The sequence below is a fragment of the Haliotis cracherodii genome, unplaced genomic scaffold (genome assembly GCF_022045235.1).
Source record: "Haliotis cracherodii isolate W230 unplaced genomic scaffold, xgHalCrac1.p SCAF_1, whole genome shotgun sequence".
In the NCBI taxonomy this organism is placed as follows: Eukaryota; Metazoa; Mollusca; class Gastropoda; order Lepetellida; family Haliotidae; genus Haliotis; species Haliotis cracherodii.
The window spans coordinates 11819744-11828396 of NW_027266264.1; positions in this window are offsets into that span (position 1 = coordinate 11819744).

Sequence of the window (8653 nt, forward strand, 5' to 3'; positions counted from 1 at the left end):
TTTCCAACATAAGACAAGCCGTTTTCAATTAACATTGGTTACTATGACAACTGAAATATTGCTGGCGAAACATGATACTTTGATGGAACATGACGGTATGATAAAGAACAGCCTTGCTTCATTCCGGTATCGATTACTCCATCGTAGGAAAATATTTTTTATGAAACTAACATGGCCATTTACGTGTTTCATAACATGTTTTATATAACTATCATACAGGAAACAGCACATCGTCATCAGTGTCGGTGACAATACGGAAATCAACGCCCGGGAGTTAATATGCATCCTTCGTTACAAAAAGGAAAAAGCGTGTTTTGAAATTTAGGTTAATGTTCCTATGTTTTTCGAGTCCTGCGTTATGGCTGTGCAATGATAATTATGCATTTAAATGTTGGTAACAAAACTAACATAGATGATAAAATATGCATTTCCATCAGGTTTTAAACGGTATTTCAAACAATATTCTTGACCAACACACATAAAACATGTGGTAATTCATAAAAGAATTTATGGGTGTCAATTTCTTTATCATGAGGAACACAACGTTTCGGAGTATATACGTACTCCTTCATCATATATACTCATATATACTACTTTCTGAAAAACTACTAATTGTTAACTTAATTCAGTTGGTGTTTCGATTCTGTTGTGTAAGCACAAACACGTGTGTTGGTGTTTTGCACCGGATTTGCCAGATATTCGTATTAGAATATATCTACGACATTTAACGTTTAACTGTATGTCTAAATGCGTCTACTGATCATATATAACAATCTATGCTTTACTATGGCCGCACCCAATATTTAAACTTATAACCAGGAAAACCAGTCTGAACAACAACCCAACTCCCAGCTACCGCTTCAAAAACAGGCTCTGAAGATGTTTATTATTGTCAAGAACTGCCGCAACCTTGAGACCTCTGGATGACCCTTTGAACGGATCGCTCAAACGCAGCCTTGACGGTTTTGTAGTTAAAGCAGTGGTGAATGTCTGCTTGGCCTTGATCTCCAGCGTGTATGGCAGGGTCGATCAGCGAACTGCAAGCCGCTGGAGGCGGGCCGATACGCCAGCTGCCCTGGACACTACATGACTAGGCTCCGTCTAGGGAATTAGAATAACCGTCAGGCTCAGCACTGAAACAGGAGAACCAGTTTAGAGGAACGCTATTTGACTAGATCAAGGTCACTGGCTGGGAAAGCAGGATTGAAGGGGGAACGCAAATTTATGCTTGAGTGAAGGGTTTTATTGCCGGGAATGTGAATAGCTCATACCCTGGGAGAACTAAGTAACCAGATCGAAACTATGACTAATTTATACACCCACTCCACCCCCCATGCACATGTATGGGGAATTGGTCAACAGCATTTACACTTTCATGTAGGAAGTGATAAAGTGCTGTGTTTATCTGAAAATATAAGATCGATACATCACTCGCCCGAAATAATGTCACTTATGATAAAATAAATTTTACGAAGTAATACGTTGAGATAAACATGTTGTTTCGCAAAATGATATATATCTGTATTTATTTTTAAATTGTGTTTTACATTTATATAAGCTCAGGCGTACTGTATTTCTGGGATCGTCTCCTGCATATTTAATACTTTATTGACATTTTACTTAACACGCTGCATCGAAGGTCATCTGAGATACTGACAACTCTCAGCTGATGATAAACAAGGGAGTTCCTCTTCTCCCGGAAAGGAGTAAGGTTCAAGTTATCTGAACCCTCGTACTTTAATCTATGGTTTACGTAAAATTTGAAAATATCAATTTTATCATGAGATGTTACAAACGCGTTACTTGACAAGAAAACACAAGTAGACCCCGTGATCATCTTCGTCATTGATGTTGACTGAAAGTAGTTCCGGCTATAAAGTTGTGCTCATATTTTGGGACATATATATTATTTCATCACTTAATCAATGAGAAAGTCTTTAATTCAAATGATTAAGATTTTAACTGTAAAACTGACCGGACTGTTACTAGTAGCGAAAATGCATCAAAGATCTAAACACGTTGTACGTTCCACCACACAGAAATAAACACCTTCAACCATGAAATTGTAGATGAAGAAGTTACCGTCCCAACATAGCTTTAGCACATATAACTAGACCTGGGCCTACTTGCACAAAGCGATCTTAGCGCTAAGATGATCGTAACTCCCATACTTTAACACAAGCTTACGAGAGTCGTAACGCTAAGATCGCTTAATTTCGCCCATGTGTAACGTCGTGTATAGATTATACATTAGAAATTGACCCATTTAAAGTTCTACGAGCAGCAACCAATACAGAGTTTAATATGGAGTACAAACTGTAAACCCGTGTACACTCTGTTCACTCTGCGTTATACAATCAGGCATCTTTGCATGAAACGTATTATATATCTGGAATAAAATTGCTTAGAATATATAAATAGTAGCAAATCGACAATCCAGACGACAGTCGCAGAATATATGAATCTAATTACAACGTTCATAAGTATTTTGTACTATTTCAAGAATAGCTATTGTATCGAAAATTAGAAGAATATTTATAATCTAATGGAAGTAGGATGTCTGTTTTTTGTTTGTTCATTTGTTGTTTAACGCCGCACTCAGCAATATTCAAGCTTTATGACGGCGGTCTGTAAATAATAGAGTCTGGAACAGACAATCCTGTGATTGACACCATGAACATCAATCCACGCAATTGGTATACGATGACATACATCAACCAAGTCAGCGAGCCTGACCAATCGATCCCGTTAGTTGCCCCTTACGACAAACAGAGTCGCCTTTTACTGCAAGCATGGGTTGCTGAAGACCTATTCTACCCCGGATCTTCACGGGTAGAAGTAGGATGTACCAGGATCTGAATTTCTGATAAGCCTTGATTATAGATATTTGGTTTGTCACGTAGTGAACAGCTACTACCGGCGTAGCTTTGGGCTTTAAACTTCCTCCCAAACTAATCTGACACGCCTTGATATACCTGGAAGGTCATTTTTTCAGCAGGCTATTATTTAATTATGGGATGTGAATTGATCGGACATAGAAAACATCGCCCGAGTTATTTTATATCAAGTATAAAAGGCGATCAAATGCACATGATGGAGATTCTGTTAATCTTTCAAAATCATTCTTATTACTTGCCATACAACGGAATTCACAAGTGTTCATCTAGCAGTTGTGTGGTTCTAGCTTGACCGCCTCCGTGGTCTGGTGGATAGAGCGTTGGCCGGAGTGCAGAAGGTCTGTGGTTCAATCTCAGGCGGCGTCAAATCAAAAACATTCAAAGATGGTACCTGTTGTTACCCTGCCTGGCGCGCGGCATCAACAGGATAAAACAAAGGTTTGGTCGCCGTGGAGTCAGTATACAGTGTCTGAGTACGTGGGATTAAACTGCTAGCATTTTAAATCCGGCATTAGTCCTGACTATTACAAAACAAAAACACACGCACGCACGCACGCACGCACGCACGCTCGCACGAACACACGCACTAACGCACACGCATTCATGTCGCTTTATAAGTGCAATACTCTTGAACGCCACGTTAAATCACAATTCACCCAACCGCTTACTGACTCGGTAAAACGTTCTACATGGAGCAATTGCAAGTTTTCTGATGTATGGCGACTGACTGACCGTCCCATAACCTAGCGCTGACCCGAAATTATTCATCAACTAAAGTGGAAGTCAATTAGCGTCAATTGTACTTCACATCAGTCCGTTCAGACAATCGAATTCAATCGGTGAGCGAGTACACTCCTGTCATCTGGTAGAAATAGATCGCTGAATATTTTTTTTAAATATTGTGTATTGTGACATACGACGGGTGATCTGTTCTATGTACACCCCACATGTCACAGGTCGCATTAATCTAAAATAACATCAATAAATGAACACACTGTTTGTGTTTATAAATACATTTGGTTTGCTCATGACTATGTTTTCACGAATCGTATCTCTTGATTAGCTCGAACCTTGACTTTTCATCTCTGAGTCAGTTCGAACCTTGAGTCTATATCTCTGGTTAGCATTATCTTTGAATCTGTATCTATCATGTAGCTCGAAACTTAAATCTGCATCTTTGTCTTATTCGAAGCTTGAATCTGTACCTCTGTGTTAGCTTGAACTTTGAATCTTCATCTCTGAGTTTGTTCGAGTGAGTGAGTGAGTATGGTTTTACGCCGCCTTTAGCAATATTACTGCAATATAACGACGGGGGACACCACAAATGGGCTTCATCCTTTGTACCCATGTCGAAATTCGAACCCGGGTCTTCGACGTGACGAGCGAACGCGTCAACCACTGGGCTACCCTACCGCCCCTCTGAATTTGTTCGAACCTCGAACGTGAACCTCTTTGTGTTAGCTTGAACATTGATTGAACTTTGAATGTTCAGCTCTGTGTTAGTTCGAAGCTTATGTACGTATATCTAAGTTCGTTCGAAACTTGAGTCTGTATCTCTCACGTAGCTCGAAACTTGACTTCATCTCGAACCGGACAACCTCCGTGGACTTGTGGTAGAGCGTCCGGTCGCGTCATACCAAAAGACACTGCCTTGTGCTTGGTATTGAGGGGCTTTGGACTGGTCGGCTCGGAGTCAGTCGGAGTCATGTTAAGTTGTGGCATGCTATCTCAGTGGGCTAGCACAAAAAAATCGGCATTAGTCCGGACAATTACAAGCAGACACACACACACACACGCACACGCACACGCACACGCACACGCACGCAAGCACGCAAGCACGCACGCACACACACACACACACACTCGTGCATGATACACGTCGCTATATAAGTACAGTAATCTTGGACGCGACGTTAAACCCCACCGTGAATATATATTTTTCATTTTAACTCGAACCTTGAACGTATAACCCCGCGTTATCTCGATACTTCAACTACGACCGTGATCTGTTCCTTATGAACTTGCCTAAAAGTGAAATGTTTTGTCGTGGATAGTACATGATGTCATATAGGTATATCCGCAAAAAATTGAGGAAAGTGAGAGAAAAAACGTAAGTAAAATAAGCAGGGGTCTGTGACAAATGGACAAACTTCAGGAACGTGCAAGTACTTCCAGGGAAAGGACTTACCACTTCAAGCCTTTCATGAAGATGACCTCTAGATGGTCTGTCAAGTCAGAAACCAGAGAATCAACAAATGGTGACGACCGACCGACTTTTCCACAGAAATGTTTGTAATGAAGAAAGTATCAGTCGGCTAGTTTCAAAAGCTTCTGAGGTCTGATCCAAAATGCACCAGGCACATAATGTCTCGTGATAATCAAGCTCTGTTTGAATCTGACCCAGAGAGGTTCTTGCAACGGTTTGTGACTATGGGGGGAACAGTGGAATCCTGTAGCACCACCGCCACTATTGACCACTATCCGCCAGACTTCCACCTGTTCAAGAAAGCACTGTCTGGAGCCCATTTCAGCTCATAGCAGCTGCAGACAACTCTTTGGACAGCCCAGGGAAGGATGTCTACGACACTGAGAGTCTCCAAAATAGTTGAAAACAGTGTAAAACTGTTAAAGGGTATTGTGTTGAAATCATTTTAATGTCTCTAGGCCAAGTCTTATTTGGGTCTCCGTACATATCATTCATCTGGAATAAAACTGGAATATTGCTGACTGGAAAGTTAAAAACAACAACCACAAACATTATCCGAGCCATACAAGCTTCCAATGCTTAATAACCAGATCCAGTGTCAACTCGACTACTCGACATCTACATTGTGTTAAAGCCGCTACCGTTAAACCATCAAACTCGAATTCGAAATCGTTGTGACATATAGCGAGAGTCTGACATATGACACTTTCAGAAAAGTGATATGTTATTTACTATTAACTGCCAAAAGAGCGTTTATAATTTATAATCACAAAATAGATGAATCCCCACAAGCAGAAGAAATTGTTTAATCTGAGACGACAAGGTACATGAAACAAAAGTCTGCAAACTATAGTTTATTAACTCAGCCCAGTTACCTGGATCAACTACATGGTCTTTACTAAATGTCTGTGATACGATCAATGATATGTGTGAGTGAAAAATGAAAGAAAAACTTAGTAATGGCCATCATCTGAACCCAGACGCTGGAAACAGAATCATACAAATAACAGAAGATGCTGTCATCAGATGTGTGAAGATAAATACGTTCAATAAAGTTGAATCTGATACATTTCACACACAAATAAATAAGTTAAGGACTATCAAATGCGTCAGAAGCTTTAAGTGTTGTAAGCTAACAGACTGATTAAATCAGACCTGGACAGAAGTCTGGGAGCGCATGGTCGCCATTCCTCATACATTGTACGTGTTACAATCCTGATGTATGGAGGTCCATTACACGTAACCCCATATCCATTGTAGCACACCCCTTGCTTGCACAACAAACCATGTTACCACCCTGTTACCCAACTCAACCCACTAGCCCCACCCCCTCAATTTCGCTCCTGCCGCTACCAATAACAACCACGTGTCGAGCGTGTCGAGACCATATCTCCCAAGGTCAATATTATGTTAACTGGTCAGCCCGTGTGATATCGGTCAGTTTGGGTGGATGACCGGTCCTCCGGACATGCCTGAGTTTCACGTCCCATTGGACGTGTTCCTTTGTGCAATGGTCAACTCGGCCATTGTTGTTACTATGCAAATACAAAGTCGGGGGAAATTATTCATCCGATATTAGTTTTGTGAGAATGTCGATAGACTGCATCTTCATTTGTTAAATACAAATACCAGATATACACAATCGCTTACTAAGTGTCATCTGGTGTACCTTTTGTCAGAGATCGTACATCGCACTGTAAATATATAATGCCTCCGCCAGAGAATAATTTTGGGTAAAAGGCAAAAAAGATGTAAAAATTAAATGAATGGATCACTGAAAATCGGTGACACTAGGTGTAAGCATGTTCTGCTCTATCCTGGGGTAGTCTCTCGTACAGACCCTGAACAAAAATATCAAACACGAACTTTGTGTACCTTCTGACAAGTGTAAATTGGCAGAGCTCCCTTGGCCAAAAGCTATGAATACACATTGACATTTAGAAAGTGGTACTAATGTGATATTTGGGATAACACTTTCTTAGTTAAAGTACAAATTCTAGTACTCACTCTGAGAGTGTGGGTTCGAATCCCTGATCGGCCACAACCCAAAAGAATACTATAGAATTTGTACTTCACCAACAAAGTGTTATCAAAATATAACATTTGTTAAATCATTATTGTCGTGACCATGTAAGGAGTGACACAAAGATTTTGCGATCGTTACATGTTGGGCTTTGCAGTATTGATACATAGTAAGAAGAAGTTTCCTCACTAAACCGCCAAAATGTTTTGCCAACTCTTTGGTTCAATCGGCATCCTTAAATCTCATTTTCAAAGCATCGCTGCATCCATAAAGAGATTCCAGGTCTCACCACCGCTACATGGAACAGCGTCTGAGAGATTGTATCTCAGCCAAACCGATGAGTACATTCTATGCTACATGTGTAAACGACTCGGTGACTAGTCGAAAATGTGTTTGTAAATTCCAAAACACAGTTTCTAAAGATCTCAGACATTCCCACACGCAGAACCCTGCACGCCACACGGCAACGTGTACAAGATGGCTGAGATAGGTGATGTTTCAGTGACTTTATCATGCATTTTCTAATATGACTTATTTCAACAGTTCATGAAAAGGAATGGGTGAGAAAGTGAGTTAAGTTGAACGAAAAAAGTCCGATGTCGTGCAAGGTTTAGATGAAAACATATATCACGAAGCCATAGATTAACCAGTCTCGATTATCCGATGAAACAGATTCCATTAATCGTTAAAGGTAAAATAGTGGTAAAAATTATATGAATGGGTCGCTGAAAAAATCAGTAATGACACCTGGTGTTTGGGGAAAAGAAGGAGTGGGGCTTGTTAAGCTGTCAGTGCGACTGCATGTGGAGAAGTTGTGTTGGAACAAGTAAACCTTTGTTGATACCGCGAGCCGCGACCACTCCATCGGAGTACAATGGCACACAGTCTGTCAGGTGACAGGGTCTGACCACCGGTTCCCAACGTCACACATTGTGCCCCCCTATACTAGTTTGAAGTCTGTTCTCTTAGTTGATGAGGTACTGGGAACAACGTGACTCAGAATCTCCACGGGCCTCATGAAAAAGTGACCAACTGATGATGAGATCTACCTCAACAGAGAACATCTATCATCAATTTGAAGAATGCCTTATCTTGAACGTAACTCAGCTGAACATATTACTTAGCAGAACACATTACAAGATAATTTGGCCAAGACGTTTAACTTAGGTTTCAGGTATATCGATGATCTGATATCGTTCAAAAACAATCAAATAGCCAATTCCCTTCCACTGATTTACACACCCGAACTAGAAATAAAGGAGGCCGGTGAGACCGCTTCATCTGTTTCATATTCAGATCTATGCATATAGATTCAGAGTGACAAAACATTCTCAACAAGACTGTATGACAAGGATGACTTCAACTTTCCAAAAGTCAACTTTCCCTTCATGTCGAGCAATATTCCAGCAGCTCCAGCCTTTGGTGTTTACATTTCACAACTTTTGAGATATGAATACAATCTACCAAAATTTCAAATGGGCGTCATACGACTCCAGCTCAGAAGTTGTTTGATCAAGGTTACAACAT